Genomic DNA, 17,327 nt, shown 5'->3' on the forward strand with positions numbered 1-17,327 from the left:
TGTGTACCACCTTTAGTGTTTAGAACTGGTGGGGGCAGAACCTTATCTGTGAAAGGAACATCAGCAGAGTGGAATATCTCAGTATTTCTTCTCATTTCTGTTTGTTTCATCTCATCATCTCATCTCAGTTAATTTTCTGAAGGCTAGATACTGCTTTGCTCGATGTTTTCTATACCATGCCTTCCTATAAGTAACAGACTGTTTCCACTAAAATTATTTGGAACCTATAAGCAAATTAGTAAATATTTTTGTGGCATAAAACAATTACAGAGTTTCCTTTTTATGGCATAAACCCCCTGAAGATAGTATTTTCTTGGTCTGACTAAAATTTGATTTTCTTTTATCAGACTTGCATTCCAGCCATCATCTGAAGATTGTCCTTAGACTGTGAGCTCCATTTCTAGACTTATGTTTATTTCTGGGTTCAAATTTGTCTTTTCTTATTCTACTTTTTGCTATGAGTACTACATAGCTTTTTTCATCAGCTTATTTGAAAAAATTGTCCTGAATGATGCATATTTTTTTAATACTAAAGCAGTTATGTCCTTTGTCCCTTAGTATTGCCTGGGAGATAGCACATACTGCTATTGTTTGAGATGTAATGCTGCTTTGTAGTAATTTGCACATTTTGTGTGTGGATTTGGTTACTGAATGGTGTACTTTATTACTGCATTCAGTTAAATGTTGCAAGTTTATTGTCTGATCATATTTGTTTAGCTTAATGTAGATATGTTGGAAAACCAAAAACATTTTTCATAGAATTAATACCATTTTCTTTTACATATTTCTGATGAACAATGGTTTCAGCAATGAACTTGTCAGAGTGAGGGGTAAAAGTCTGTGTTCATTAACTCAGGAAAATAAAAGCTTAATAAGACTGTAAAGAGTAAGGAACAAGAGGATTGACATGAAAGGGTAGCAGAATGAAAAATTTCAGGGACTTGAGTGACTTGTAAGGTGAGACATGATTAATCTCATACAGGGGTTGTAAAAAAAGCCTTTAAATCATTCTGCTCCTCACTGGTCACAAGTTCCCAAAGAGAAAAAAGGTTAATCTTGTTGGCTGGTTGGGCAGGTGGAAGGCACTCTACTGCAGTTCTGGACCTAAAATGCTATTGGGTAGAGAAGAGGCAATGAATTGGAAGAAATGGATGTAAATGTGAACCTGATTTTGGTGTTGCATCTAACTATTTCTAGAGATAGAAAATTTCTGATTTTCTTAAGTTTTAAATAACTTTTTTTAACCTAAATTTTTTTTCATAATTCAATTAACTAACATTTTCTTCATTTTGATAACCAGCTTGATCCCTTGTTTTTCATTTTTCACTGTTATTGTTCTGTAGATGCTTTTTCAGAAAGTTTATATATTAATCAGATTTTTGACTTAGCCTAGTAGTTGCCATTCTTGTTAGGTCTTTTTGATAATGCTTCTCTAATGACTAACGAATTAATATGGTGAATGTTTACAAAATTGCAGAAGTTTTCTTCCTAGAAATTTCATATTTAAACCTGCTATATTTATGAAAATGCATATGTTGCATCTTCTAACTTATCAGCACATTTCCTTAAAGATAATAGGATTGCATTGAAACAGAACCCTATCTAAATATGTGCATATTTAGATATGTGCATTTGCATAACCTTCTAACTCCCTGTGTACACAAAAGCACTCTCTCTCTCTCTTTCTATGTTGAAGATAAAACTGTAATGTAAATTTGTAGACATTATTTTTTCTATATATTTTGTTCATTTACAGTATCCAGATAAATTGGTATCGATTTTCATTTTGGATACTAAAATTGTAACTATTAACATGACTATATTTGCTTGTCCAAGACCTCAGTGCCAGGTTTTGCTATTAAGATTAGGTAAAGTACATGTTGGCTACATTTTAACTATGAGTTTTTAGAATAGTTAAAACATGTAGGTAAACAAGCCACAGTATATGTAGGTAGTGTAGGGTATTTTTAAAAGGTCATCTGTGTAAGTTCAGCTACAAATAACGTTTTTTGTGGCCAGTCATCTTCTTGTCATTATTTATGTTATGAAAATTCTATTAAAACATATTAAAAATGTTTTTGTATTTTATATGGCTGAATAATTCAGACCACATTATCGACACTGTTTTGTGATTTATTTTTAGCTTCTTTATTCAGAAATGTCTTCTAAATTTAGGGAGGCATAAAGTTGACAAAAAGCTACATATGTTTTTCCAACGTTCTTCCTACTGTCTGACCTTGTCAAGAGTGTAAAATTATGTAGTAGAGAGTAAAATATGAATTAAACAAGATTCAATCATCCTGAAAGAGTCACTGCTTTGTTTTGTGTTTTTGGTGTACTCACATTATTATTTCTTTTTTCTTTTTTTTTTCTCCTCTATGTGTCCATGTTTTGTTGCCCCTTGCTTTTAAGCAAAATTATGTGATTTATCATAGTGCTTTACTTTGGATCCTAGCTCACTAAAATAATTCAACACATAGCTCTTTTTTATTGTGCTTTTATTTCAGCAAGCTGTTTTTTTGCACAATGGAATAGTGTTTGGACACCTGAAAATTCAAATGAAAAGGAAAACTTTTACCTGAGTAGTTTTTGGCCAACTTTTCTAAGTGAGCACGCTATTTGTAGAATTTTGGCAATCTATATATGTTTTCTATGTATTGGATGCACTTGCTTGTGCAAACTCAACCTGTTGTATGTTTTGCTTACAATATTAATGTGGCATATCACATGTTATCTGGGTCACATCACTTATGTGTTCTGAGTAGTTGCTACTTTATGGCCAGGCTTCCATATTTGTGCATCTCATTCCAGTTTAAAGATGACAGACACCCAGAACTCAGTGTAGAGAAACAAACCCCTGCTGAAATCTGCAGTAAAACCGAAAAGGCTAACCAAAAGAGTGAATACCTCTAGAAAAGTCTAAAGATGGAGAGACCGAGGGAAGAACAAGCAATGCAACAGATTTTAGATTGACACAGAAAGAGTTGTAGAACTAATTGCTAATCACTAATCACGGTATGCTATAGTTAGTGCAACATTAATTTGACTGATTGCTAAGTATTTTGGAAAGAGAGGAGTTTGATTTGCCATCAGATTCACATGTAGTTAGATTTTAAATACCTTTCTTACCACTAGGCATGTGCCTACAGTCTAATAAAAACAGCCACCAAATACCATTTGATGTTTGCAGCTAATTTGGACAGTATACTCAAAGGCCAAGGCACGTATTCACATGTTTAAGCACAACCTCAGTGCACCCAATGCAGATTTTTCATTGTATCTAACTCACATGCAAGCAGATTTGGGCTGAATTTGCAAAGCTTTGTTTTCCACCTTAAAACTGATTTTTCTTTCTGTGAGGTTTGTTGTTGTTGTTGTTGTTGTTGTTTGTTTGTCTGGTTGGGTTTTTTTTCACAGTTCGTGTGAAGCAGGCTTTAAAACATTGAGCATAAGTCTGAGAGTAATAATAACCATGAGGCAGAGGAGAATTAGTAGCAGCTCCAGGTATCAGTGGGTGCGAAGGTCTCTGTCATTAAGGACCACGCTAAATAAACATGCTGGAATATGATTGCTTTATTGCTCTTTGCTCATTTTATGTCATTTTACTGCCCTACTAATGGCTATAGAATTTGGTGTGTAAGGGAGGTCTGAAAATACAGAACTAAAAGAGGTACAAGTGTGTGCTTCCTGTAGAGATTCCAGCTTCACATCATGGATGATGGAGAGACTAATTTACCTTGCATAGATGAGTGAGGGAGAGAGGCAGAGAGGGACCTCAAGAACAGATCCATTTCTAGGCGTCATCTCCACTTTAGAACCCTTGGTGATTTCTATGTGCCTTTATAGTGATCCCAGTGGGAGAGGCTGTGTCATTTCAAGTAGTGCTTTTTTTCTCCACTGTTAGCTGAATGATGTATTCCTGATCCAGAAGCTATATGTAAAAATACGCAGATAAGAATTAATTTTATATATGTTTAACTGGTGAATAAAATAGTCTAATTTATGATAATGCCAGAGTCAATCTGACATGCTGGTGTAACCGTATCACTTCTGAGGACAGAAAGTACTGATGGGCTAATAATTTTACTGCTTTCTCTTTTGCATGCACTGCAGTTTACAAAATCAATAAAGAATGTAGTACCTCAGCAGACTTACAATTTAGACTGTAAGAATCTCTGTTCTTGACTAAAGTCCTGCTGTATCTAAATAAAGGGAGTTAGTTTCATCCCTGGTGTTTAGAAGTGATTTTCTGTGTTGTCACTTTCTTCCAAGGGAAAGTAGGATGTATTACCCACAGGTTGCAAGTAATGTAAAAGGCAAAGCAAAGAATGCTGCTGAAGTAGACAGATATTTTTTAATGACAAAAAGCTAAAAATGACATGCTCTTATTTGGATCTTAAGAGCATGAAGTTATATTTGGGGTGCAGAAAGCAAATTATCTTTCAGAATTTTATGACTGACCAGTGCATATTTTGTTTGGATTTAAGAGTTGCTCATAAGTGTACAGACTACACATACATAAGAATGTATAGAATTAATAGGCACATTGAGATAAAAATATATAAAGCAATAAATAGGTAGTGCGTGCCTGGCTAAAGCTTAGCGTTTAAAAGTGCAGTTCACCCCACCCAAGAAAAGTCAGCAAGGCTGCAAGAGTTGTAGCGTTTCTCAAGGTTACTACAAAATGTCCCTTTGTTTCTTTCATGCCTTCATCCTTTTTGAAATGCTGTGCACATAGTCAAATTAAAATTGTTTTTCTTTCAGGCTTTTCTACTACAAATCCTGTTTTACTATGTAGTTTACCCAGTTTACCTAAACATTAGTCATCCAAAGAGCAGGAGATCTTTTATTCATATGCTTCTATGTCAACAGAACTGCAGTCTTAAAAACCATTTTGTCTTCTATTCCCTATATGTAATCCTTCCAGATAGTATTTCAAGACATTGTATAAATTCTATGCTTTTTTACTCTACAAGCGGAAGAAAATCTGGCATCAATGTTGTCTGATGACTTAAGCATTTTCTTTAATCTTCAGAAATGCCTTTATACCTTGAATGAAAGCACAGTATTCTCAACCTTTATAATCCAAATAAGAATTTTATTTAGGAGCATAGTTGGTTTGCATTGCAGGTATCTTAGCATTTATTTTACTCTTCTTGACTACAGGTATTACCTAGAAATGAGGATGGAAAGACAGCCTAGGAAATCAGCCTTTCCCCATCTGTGTATGAAAAACTGAAGTGTCTGTGCTTTGTTGTTTTCTTTTTTGAATGTAAGTAAAGTTTTTCTGCATGCTTCACTAACATCCTTGCTTGCTAGAGACTGTATCATCACCTGACCTGTTTCAACATGCCTCTCACTCAGAAACTGGTGGTCCTTTAGAGTTGTGGAGATCATGTACTTCTGAAAGCCATATAAATATCTATGAAACTGGAGAAGCTGGTGATAGGTTGGTGGAAGATATGCATGCCCCCAAGTTTTTTGCTGAATGGTAGCATTATTTTGTCCACCCAAGGCTGTGTGTGCTTCTCATTAGGCAAATTTTCCCTCATCATATCTTATTACTTTCTCCAGTTCAGATTTTCCAATAACCTTCAGGGAAAAGTTGGAAGACTTGTGAGCCACTAGTTACTTGATTCTTTTTTTAAATTGGTAAGCTGTAGTCAGCTAATTAAGGACTTTACAACTCCAGCATATATTGAACATGAAGACCTAATACTTGAAAGCGGATGATTTTTTCTGATCTGATTTCATTAAACTTTGAATGGTCAGAGATTCTTCAGTTCTGGGCTGTGAATATACATCACATGAAAAAATATTCTTCCCCTATCCACTTGTTAAGCCAATTCTACCTTGAGTGTTTTCCTCTGTCTCCCAGTGAGCTCCATGATTCTCGCTCCTTTCTTCAAAACACAGCAGCAGCTTGTGTTTTGAATTCAGTCCCCTTTGGTTCATCATGATGATTTTTTGTAATTTTTTCATGTTTAATGACACTACTTTTGCTCAATTTGTGCAAACATCTTTTGGATTTGTTACAATTTGATTTTCTGTCAGGGATAGTTCCAAAGAAGAGAAAATTATGGGCAGAGGAAATGATGCTGGTGTATATCTTATTTGCAATTCTAATAATATCTTTGTGAATTTGAACACATTAGTAAAGAGCACTTCATTCAAGTGCATATTACCACAGAACTTGCTAAACATGCCTAAGAATAATGCTATTCCAAGCTGGGCAAATTAGATGGATAACATCATTTACAGCACTTGTTAATTATGCATCAGATTAATCGCAGCATAATTCCGTTAATTGCTTATCACAATGAGGTTAAATTTCTGTCATTTATATTTCTTTCATTTTTAATTAGAATAATATACTTGATTGTTTTACTGGCCACTTTATAAAAAAAAAATTCATGATGCAAATGTTCAGCATAATAAGACTAGAAGAGATCTCCTGAGTCACCAATTTGGCTGACATCACCAACCCATATAATACCTTTCATAAATTTCTCTCCATGTCTTAAACCAGTTAGGTTCCTTGCCTCTGCTGCCCGAATGGAGGAGGTTTGTTGCAGTGCCATAACCCTGCCATGTGTAGAAGCTTTCCACTTGCCAGCCTCAAATTTATGCCTTTGTTCTTATGGCAGAATTGTTTTATTGTCTAAATAAGTTTTTCCCCTATGTAGCTTTTTCCCCTAAATAAGCTTTTCCCTTATAAAGCCCATGATTTATTTGTAGAATAAACTCCCTCTCACTTTTTTCACTTCCCTGAGATGGGCAAACTAACTGTCTTTAATCTCATTTAGTAAGATCTACATTCTTCTACCCTGAACATGGCTGGCAAGCCATTAGTGCTCCTTAATTCCAGCTGTAATGGCAGCTTTTAACTCCGCTTCTTGCGCAGATGGAAGCAGAAATGCCATTCACTGTCAGATGACTGACAGATAGCAGGAGGTGCAGGTGAGTTCTGCTGGCTGTAGGAAATTAGTCCAGAAATGATTGGTTGGCTTCTTATTCTGGCTAAATTAACAGACATGGCAGTGTCTTAATTACAGGTGTTTGAGACAGCTAAGTCAATTTTTTCAAACTAAGTCTACCGTGGTAATTTTATTTGTGTATACACCTGAAAAATAGGGAGTTCTATTCATGCTAGTAATTTAGCCTGGGCAGGCTAGAAAGCTGTTGTGATTCTTAGGGAATAAAAATTTCATTGAGAATTGTGATACTGGCAAACAACTGGAGAACAATCCTGTGCTGGGGAGAGAATTAGAGGACTGGCTGGGAAAAAACTGTGCTGTGAAGAACCAGAGTCTTTGTAGACAGCAAGCAGAGCATGACTCAGCAGTGAGTCCCAGGAGATGAGGGCCAACACCATCCTGGGCTGTATTAGCACCACTCAGGGAAATTATTATTTCCTTTTACTCAGCAGTTGTTGGATGACATCTAAAATGGTGCATCACTGCCCACTCACCCCCTTCTTTTGAGGAAACAAGTGGATTGACTGATGAAAGTTCAGTGGAGGGCCACCAAGATGGTAAGGGACTGACGCACCAGCTGAGGACAAGCTAATGGACCAGAGCTGTTACTGCCTAGAGATGGCATTGTGGGAGAGACACTCACAGCAGCCTCTGGTACCTCAAAGCTGTTTGTGAAAAGATGGGCTTTCACTGTGGTGCACGTAAGAGGCCTGTTGATGGCTGAGAGGACTAGAAGACTATGGATGTAAGTTGAAATAAAAGTATTTCAGGCTGAATGCAAGGAGAAAAATTCCCATTGTGAGAACTAGGGTACACCAGGTCCTGTAGGAAAACTGAGTGCCCAGAGAGTTTAGGCAGTCTCCATTCTTCAAAGTATTTTCAAATATGAGTATTTTAAGCCCTTAGCAACCTGGTGTGACCTGCATTGAGAAGAAAGTTGAACCCAATGATCTCCTGAGATCCTTGAAGTAAAGGATTAAGAATGTATTCAAGATTCCTTATGTCTGTAGTAGTATTTGATACAGTTCTCCTTTCAGACTCATAAAACTTGCTAATGGATTTTATACAAATACCCAGTCACTTAGCAGTCTCCTGTACCTCTTCTTTCTTGACTGCATTCTATATTAAGTTCCCTTTCAGAAAATAACTCTCAAAGTAATATTTTCTTTTTAATTTTTTCTTCTTTAAATTTTCTTTCTCTTTTCCCTTTTCTTTATTTTTCCTTTTCTTCTTCTTCCTTACTTCAAAACAATGTAATACAGCAATCTGCTACAATATTTTAATTCACTTCATTCTTGGAAATTAGCAAGGAGCCCAGTATCCCGTTTTACCTTTGAGTATTTGTTTTTTTCTCCTAAATAACTAAAAGTATGACTTCACTTATGTAAAATCAAACTGGTTACAGAAAAGTATATGTCTTCATGTTTTTTAGTATTTAGTATTTTTAGTATTCAATGATTCTGAACACTTTGGGTTCCTAAAGTAATCACTTCTGCCACACTTCCTAGGAATGGCTGGTTTTCAGATATTTTTTGTTCAAGATGATAGTAGACATAAGTACTGTAGTTTTGTTTCTTTATTTTCCCCCAGGAGCACTATGTAGATCAAATGAGACAAGTCACATCAGTCTTCAACTGGAAAATATTATGATGTTTCCTGTCCCTAAGATTTATTATATGTAAAAAAAGAGTAAACGTAACAAAGACGTTCCAGTGTTGTTCAGAGTTTTCCTGACTCAAAAGCCCAGGCAAGCCAAGTTTTAGGAAGAAGTCCCATCTTTATTAGACCAAGCAGGACTTTCACTTCAAACAGCCAACACTGCTATTCTTTCTGCTTTGGCTGTTAATGTTGTTCATAGATTTAGCAGTCAGACACTACAACTGCTAGACTCTGACTGTAGACCTTACATCACCTTAAAAAGAAAATCATGTTAGTCCTATTTTTTCACACACCTGCAGATTCTGAAAGTTTTCAAACAGCTTTTTCATTGTATGTGTAATCTACTTTAACATAAATAGGATACACCCAGTAGTGAAATTTCCATCACCTAAATGAAGTCATCCTTGTTTCCTTGAATACAACTGCTACTGACTCATCTTTCCAGATTCCTAAACAAATAGTTCTTTTTTATTAGGACAGTCTTTTTTACTGCTTCTTTTTTGAAGCTGAAGGACCACATTTTCACAGGAAGTTATTTCTGCCATTCTCGTAAATCAGATAGGAGTATTTAAATATTAATGTGTTTTAAATGCCAATTTATTAACAGAACTCACGTAGCAAAAGTGGACTGTCACCTTAGATATTTTCTCACATGTCTAGTTAAAGCAAAGTTATCTAGAAAACTAATCAATTGTAGGTGTTTCCAGGGCATTGCATCAGTAGGAAGTAAAGTTCACAGCTGTTTTTTTTCTCCTGAATCAGACAAAAAGATGTATATCTTTACTGCATTGTTTTAAAGAAAACTCCAAAACTTTGCAGTGCATCAGCTTTTGTGTGTCTTCAGAGAAAAATTTAACACATCTGTTGTGATTTCTCTTTTTTTATCAAAATAGAGTGTAGCTTTGAGAAGGCAGCTTAACTTCAAGCTGTTCCTGTGACTGTGTATGTGCGTCACAGTCCTGGCCCCAAGAGATACATCTGAACAATGTCCCAGCAAGGTGGGGAAGTGACCCGTGTCTTCTGCATGCCTTGTATTTCTGGTTGTCAGGCCAGAGGAGGTATCAGCAAGGAAAAGAACCTGTGCTTGGTGTACCTTCTAAAGAGAATTATAGTCCTGTCCTTTGGTCATGGAGATTTTGGGTGCCCGTTCACAAACCAGGATTGCAGGCAAGACCATGCAGGACAACTATCCCTCATTTAGATATAGTAACTTAATATTTTCTTTCTTGCTTTCTGAGAAATGTTCTTTGTCTAGCTTATTTTTAGTTCGATTTTTAAGTCTGATTCTGTTAATCCTCAGTTGGTATAATGCATCGTTTTATGATTTCACACATTGCCGTTTTTGTGAAGTCGGCTGACTTTTCTTGAAGTTCATGCCCTCTGAAATATATTTTAAGTTGGTGACAACATTAATTTTTGAACTAGGACATTAAAATATTTTAATTTTTTTAAGATATCAAGAATGTTTTTCCTGATATTTATATGCTGTAGCAGTTGTGCTATATGATATATTTTCAGTTTTGAGAACATGTTCAAGTGGAAAGTGTAGGAGGTGGGTCTCCATCCAGGCTCTCCACCTTCAACTCTCTTCTCAGATTTTGGGAAATCATTTCTGTAGATTCACCTCACTCAACTCCAGGTGTTGTGGTTGTTTCAGCACTTTAGTCAGACAACCTGTGGGAAGAAATGGAGGTGATTTAGTTCAGCCTGCTGTTAAAGACAAGTTTGAGGAATATGTTTAGATGTGCCTGTTTTTGATAGTTATATACAAAGGGAACTGAATGTGTGCAGGCAATTGTATTGTAGACACGTGGACTCAAGTGTCATAAACACTATCTTTAGTTGTCCTTTGCCTCATTTCTCTGTTTATTAAAAGGGGACTATAGTTTGTCCCTCTCTCACAGATGGGGAAATAATGTTACTGATTGCAAAATTCTCAGATAAAATGATGGAGCCTTCCTACATTAATGCATTTAAAACAAAAAATACAGCCATTTGGATGTTGTTCAGGTCCAGAAAATCCACAAAGACCCAACTGTTATCTATAATAGTTCTAATCTATATAATCTATCTAATATTTATCATGTAACCTACATTACCGTAGCTACATAGTTTTCATATTTTATCTTGATGACTTGCGTTGTGTTTTTATGCATAACTGCACTTATGACCGTTTTTCAAAATTTCCTCTTACCTCCTCTCAAAATAGACACTAATTAAAACTTTGCTAGACCACTTCTCTCTTATCTTCCATGCCAGTGAATGTTTTTGTGCTCAGCCTTATCAGTGTTCTGGCTTCATTAGTTAAAAGAGATACAACTCCATTATTTTCTAATATTTATCCTCAGCTTTTTAAGTGGACTTCTACTGATTTTGAGCTTGTTAAAATCACTGTTTAAAATCTGTTTGGAGCAGATATATCTGTATTTCTGTGAAGTCACAGAACATTTTGTTCCTACCTGGGAACACACCTGACCTGTTAAAGAGACCACCACTGGTCAATTGAAGAGTGTTTGGATATGTACAGCAAAGCAAAGGCTTGAGCTCCTTCTCCGGAGATTCTGCTTTGTGCTCACTGGGATCTGAATTTTCTGTGCTTAGAGTATTGATGCTCTGCCAATAAAGATATCAGGCGTCCTTGATCTCCCTGATTCTTAAGACAGAATTGTTTGAATTTTCAAGGAGATATTCTTGTCAGTTCATGTCTGGTGAAAGCAAGAATAACTTTGTTCTCTTAAGAAATAAAATGTAGTAATTTTGGGGAGAAGGCTTCAGGAAGACCTTATAGCAGGCTTTCAGTACCTGAAGGTGGCCTACAAGAAGGCTGGAGAGGGATTTTTTGTAAGGGCATACAGTGATAGGACAAGGAGAAAAGCATTGAAACTGAAAACTGTGTGTTTACATGGACATAAGGAAGAAGATCTTTACTGTGAGGATGGTGAGACACTGGAAGAGGTTGTCCAGAGAAGTTGTGGATGCCCCATGCCTGGAGGAGTTCAAGGCCAGGCTGCATGGAGCCTTGAGCAATCCAGTCTAGTGGAAGGTGTCCCTGTGCATGGCAGAGGAGTTGCAATTGGATGATTTTCAAGGTCTTTTTCAACCCTAATTATTCTATGGTTTTATGAACATCAGAGTGTTGTACACACATGACTTCCTAGGCTGTGAGTTGTTCTAAAAACTTAGTTATTTGATGCATAAAATGGAGTTATTTTGATACTTCAAATAGCTGATCTGAAATACAGTTGAAACAGACAATGAGCCTTTATGCTTTCTCATTGTTATTTTGTTTAGGGAATATTTGAAGTTGTTTTATTCATTTGTCATAGTTTCACTCTAAACTCATAGTCTTTAATATGCTCTGAACTTCTCATTAACTTACATTTGTAACAATAGCAATTAGAGAACTTGTTTAGCTATGCATAACCATGCTAGTGTCTTGGAAGAGTTAAACTGAGTGTGTTGACACAACGTTCTTTCTGCGGGAATGTGATGAGTCAGCTTAGGCTGTAGTTAAAAAATTTAATTTTAGACGGAGTAACTGAAAAGAATGGCGCTTGTCTGACTATTCAGTTATTTAATTAGCCTTTTACGTAGGACCAACAGTTATATAGTCACTAGCATGGGCGGAAGTGTACTGAATTTGTTTTGAAATGTTATGTAGAATACATAACTCATTCAGCAGGGGATAGAATATAGAAATTAGAAGACTTACTATGATTAATGGATCAAAAAGAAAAAAAAAGATTCCAAGCAAGCTGAAAAAAAGAATACCAAACAAGCCTTGCCTTGATACTGGTTAACCTCTTTTTGAACTCTTTTATTGTGTATGACAAAGGCAAGGGTGTTTATCTGTGGAAAAAAATTCTCATTATATGGTATTTCTAAGATAACTGTGGGTAAATTGTAAGTTAATTTTATCTAACTAGCTATATAAAACATTGTTTACGAGCAAGTTTGCATAAAACCTGCCAAGAAGGCCTGTTAAGAAATTACTAATCACTAAGGGATGACTGAACAGGAGTGCTTAGTCTTATCAGTAGCATGATGGTTTGGTTTTATCTTATGCCTGAACTCTTTCCTCTTTTCTTCTCATTTCACTCTGCTCTCCAGGACAATTTTCTGATTAATTTTCCTGTGTGTAGCAGAAAATAATAAGTTACCTGATTTAAGCAAATAATTAACAAGCGTATCCAGTCATTTAACTGTACCTCAGCAAATCTCACCACAAAATTCTATGCTACCAAAATCCTTTAAGCCCTGTAAATGGTCAACACTTCATGGCTATAGTGAGTTTTCAAGAATAAAGTTATTTAAAGAATATTAAGTTAAAATAGAAATATTAATTACTAAAGTCTATCTAATAGTAATTCCCATACCTAACAGTAAACCTAATCTGTTGCAATGTAAAAAGAATCCTGGTTTTTTTATTGTTCCTCCCCATAAATATGAATAATTTTCTAATAGCGCCTGCTAACCTCAGATAGAGTTAGCAAACCTACTGTTAATCTGGACACAAAGCAAGCACAGAAATTGATTGAACTGACAAAATACAAATTTGCTCTTACTCCATGGAGAGAATCTGGACATGGACGATGCAATGTGAATAATTACTAAGAATCTGTATGTAGAAGGGATAGCTTCCCCATCAGATTACTCAGTGATAATTCAAGAGGCAAATTCAGCTGTCACAAGAACACTGACAATAAAATCCTGTGTGTACGTATATATAAACATATGTGTACATAAAACAAGATTTTAAATCTGCATAACATTTGACATCTACATGGCTTGCAGTCTACTGTAGACATCTTGCTGGAATGGCTAGATATTCTGTGTCCTCAGTCTTTATTACCTAACCCTTCTGTCTGGCATACTGTGTTCTGACTGAATAGAAAATATTAGGATACACTAGACTAGATGAGATTGGAATAGAATAGAATGTTTCAGTTGAAAGTGACTTGCAATGGCTATCTAGTCCAACTGCCTGACCAAATCATCGCTGATCAAATTAAAACCTTGATGAGCATTTGTCCAAATGGCTCTTAGATGCTGGCAGGCTTGGAGCATTGATCACCTCTCTAGGAAAAATCTTCCATGTTTGACCACCCTCTGGTAAAAAAAATTCTCACCAATATCCACTCTAAATCTCCCCTGACGCAGCTTTGAACCACTCCCATCCAGCCTGTCTCTGGATATAAGGGAGAAGAGGTCAGCATTTCCATCCCTCTCTACTTCCTTTCTTCAGAAAGCTGTAAAAAGCAATGAGGGCACCCCTCAGCCTCCTTTTTGAACGACTGTCTTCAAGCTTCCACTTCATTATTACTCATCCTTCTAAATGCTCCCATAGAAATGTGCTACTTCAGCTGGCATCATCATGGCCTTGACTCTTCCATCACCCTGACACAATGCTCTCCCTCATTGCAGCTGTGCAGCTAGCTGTTGACATTTAGTGATGGCCCATAGTGCAATGGTCCATTTTGACCTCTTGACTTTTCCTCGAATATTTCCTGCTGGTGGTGTTATTTGCTGTATGGCTGTCACAGATACACCATGGGCTTCACTAAACCATTGACAAACAGTAGCATGGGACATCTGCAAAATGAAGAAGATACTGTAAATAATTTTTCTCTGTGAAGATTGTGAGTGAACACAATGTGAAAATCATCCTCAAAACACCTTCCTTTTAAAGAGAGAACACAGCTAAGGATTTGTGAAGTGCAGTGTGTCTTATACTTTGTGAGATGCTACCCAGTTCACTCATGGATGTATGTGTGCATGTGTAATTGCTAAATAAAATCAGATAAACCAGATAACTTTGTCTACCTTCACCTTAAGAGTAGATGTAACATCTCTTTCCATATGACACCATTATATTACTATTGCTATCCTAGCATCATATCCCCTCAATGACACTGTGGTATATAAAGTGAATAACTAAATCAATAATTTATCCTTTTAGGATAAGATGGAGCAAATTATATTTGGAATAGAGAGGGAGAATCTGAAAGCAGGCTATGTCCTCAGGAAGTGTAAATTATCCTTAAAATTATCCTGCAGCAACTATTCTTCAGGCTCAAAATATTTTAGAGCTTTCATATTCCTTTGATATTTTCCCCTACTGACAGGGCAAATAACGAAGCGGATGCAAGATTAAAACTGTAAATTGCTCATCAAAGAATTTGGAGTATTAGATCTCTCATTCAATTTTGAAACTCTGATGTGGATTACTCATTGAACACCTTAATAACTATTTGGGGATTATTTCAAGCTCTAAAGAGTGTTGTAGGGTGAGTCCATAGTATTTGACAAGTCAGATACCCAGCATGTTTTTCAGTTTTTATATTTATTCACATTCATGACCATTGAAGTTGTAGCTGGTTGTTCTGAAAGAACAATATTTTAAGCTGAAAACCTAAATATGAAGATAATCAGACCTCACAATAATTGTCTGTTTCCTGTTACACCAAAATGAAAAAAAACAAAACAAAACAAAAAAAACCCAAAACCTACCAACCCCACAACCCTCAACATAACTTATAAAATAAAGCTATATATGCTGTATTTTAGAGTGGAACTCAACGTAATGAATGACCAATTTAACTGAAAAAAAGAGGCAAATTCAATATGTGCAAGAATCTCCATTCTATAGAATGCCTGGGGTGGTCTAAGTGTCTAAAAATGTGAGTAATGAATATAAGCTTAGCCTGGATTTCCCCCAAAGATCTGTACTTCAGTTTCACCTGGCATGATTTGTTGCAGCTAATTTTACTACCTTGCCTAATAAGTGTGCCATGAAAACCTGTTACTCAATTCTTGCACTGACTTTGCTTTTCTAGTGTTTTGTTTAACCACTATATATTTTAGGACAAAGTGAAAAGTCTACGTGTGGTAAATTTACTTGTTGAAGGTGATAGTTGGTGCTGGGTTAGAGTAGTATGAGATGATGACTTCGGTCACCTTAGTGCAAGCCTTTTTGCTATACATTTATTCTCATGATTCACAAATTGTTCTGAAAAATCCTTTCACATTAACCAGCTCAAAAGCAACTTTGTCCTTGTTTGGCTCTGAATTTTTTTTGGGGGGAAGAGGGCGGAATGACAAAATTACAAGACTTGCTGTAATATCTTAGAGTTGTAGAGGAACATCGCCATGTTTCCATCATGTTGCTTACCTGTTAAGCAAAAAGGCTATTTCTTTTTGAAGAAGCTTGGTAATACACATTTATACTTAAATACAATTTTATACTTTATCACTGATTTTTAGATCTGATCAAACTCTAACATTTTTATTTATTTAAGAAATAAAAAGCCAGCAATCTCTATCAAATAAAGTAGTGCCACAGTGTTACAAAGTGTCATAATTTTAGGTTTTAGAATACAAGCAAACATTTCCCAGTCATTACTCATGGAGTATTTATGAAGCACTTGGGGGTGAGTGTCAGCAGAGCTGATTTGATGATGACTAGGAGTGTTCTCCTTGGCACTGAGGGTGTGTTCCAGGACAGGGAAACTCAGTCTGTGGTATTATGTGGGTGTGTATCTTTGTAAGCCAAAGATGAGATTGCCCATGGGTGTGCGGAAATTTTCACACTGCTTCCTGGGCAGCAAGCTTTTGGTAAATAAACCCTGGCTTGGAGGTCTTTGAGTATACTGTAGTAAAGAGGCATTCTGACCCAGCTCATTTGGTTTCTTTAGGGTTTTTTGGTATGGCCTCCATGCATACCCTGTCCTACATGTGACAACCATCTAGAGGTGACACAGATCAAAATATGCGTTTTGCCACCTTTCTGGATAAATCTGACAAAACCAGGATGTCTTCCAAGTATGTCCACCACAACTCACTGTACTTGCAAAGTAGGAAATAGAGTAAAGGTTGTTCTTACCCAGAATACATAGGAAACAAGAAAAAAAAAACAACTTTGTATTAACACTTTTTTTTTCTGGCAACCTGCATTTCTTACTAAGCTAGAAAGGTAAAAGGGTAAAAGGACATATTGTTACTTACTAAAAAAAAAAAAAAAAAAAAAAAAAGAGAGAGAGGAAAAACCAAAACTGTTTCAGGGGTGATAGAAGTTCAAGATTTGCTTTTATTTTCAGGAAGACTTTTATGGAAATAACCTTGCTTTTATTAGGTTGTGCTGTATTTTATGCCATAGTCAGAAAGAATGATTACATTTAATATGGAGAGCTGAACAATTAACAGAGTTAATAGTCTTAAAGATAAGATAGGAATGCCTTCTGCATGTGATCCTGAGGTCATCAGATTTAAAGAAAAAAAGCAAGAAAATCACATGAACAAAACCATTAATGTAGCTTTCTCTTCACAATTACTGCCAAATTTACTTTGACAAGTTATTTCTTTCTCAAATTTACATTATCACTTATCTCAAAGAAGTGCTTAGCAGTTTGACTAATTGCACAGTTTTAAAACTTTTGCTTACCTTTGGCTGTCAGTACTAGATGACTTGACTTAGGCTATTTTATACTACAAACGGCAGTGTTGTTCAGAATTTGAAAAACAGTGCAGGTGTCCAATATGAAAAGAATCTGCTGTATGAGAGTCTGAATACTAGTGAATAGTATAAAGCTTGAACTGACATAAGACCAAAAGCTGTTCATCATTAGCCTCTTTCATCAACTGCTGTAATTCCAGGACTGCATTCTAATCCACCTAAGGCTGAATGACAACATA

The 17,327-nt window shown here is 36.0% G+C and overlaps 1 protein-coding gene across 1 annotated transcript in view; it reads left to right on the forward strand.

Annotated features, from left to right (window-relative positions):
* Positions 1-5,179: 5,179 nt before the first annotated feature.
* Positions 5,180-17,327, forward strand: part of HNF4G (hepatocyte nuclear factor 4 gamma) — a 33,760-nt gene continuing 21,612 nt past the window's right edge. Inside the window, exon 1 of the mRNA XM_066332516.1 lies at positions 5,180-5,272. The gene's annotated coding sequence lies outside the window, so the exon portion shown is untranslated. The remainder of the gene's footprint in view (positions 5,273-17,327) is intronic.

This window comes from Sylvia atricapilla, chromosome 1, assembly GCF_009819655.1.
Source record: "Sylvia atricapilla isolate bSylAtr1 chromosome 1, bSylAtr1.pri, whole genome shotgun sequence".
NCBI classification, from domain to species: Eukaryota; Metazoa; Chordata; class Aves; order Passeriformes; family Sylviidae; genus Sylvia; species Sylvia atricapilla.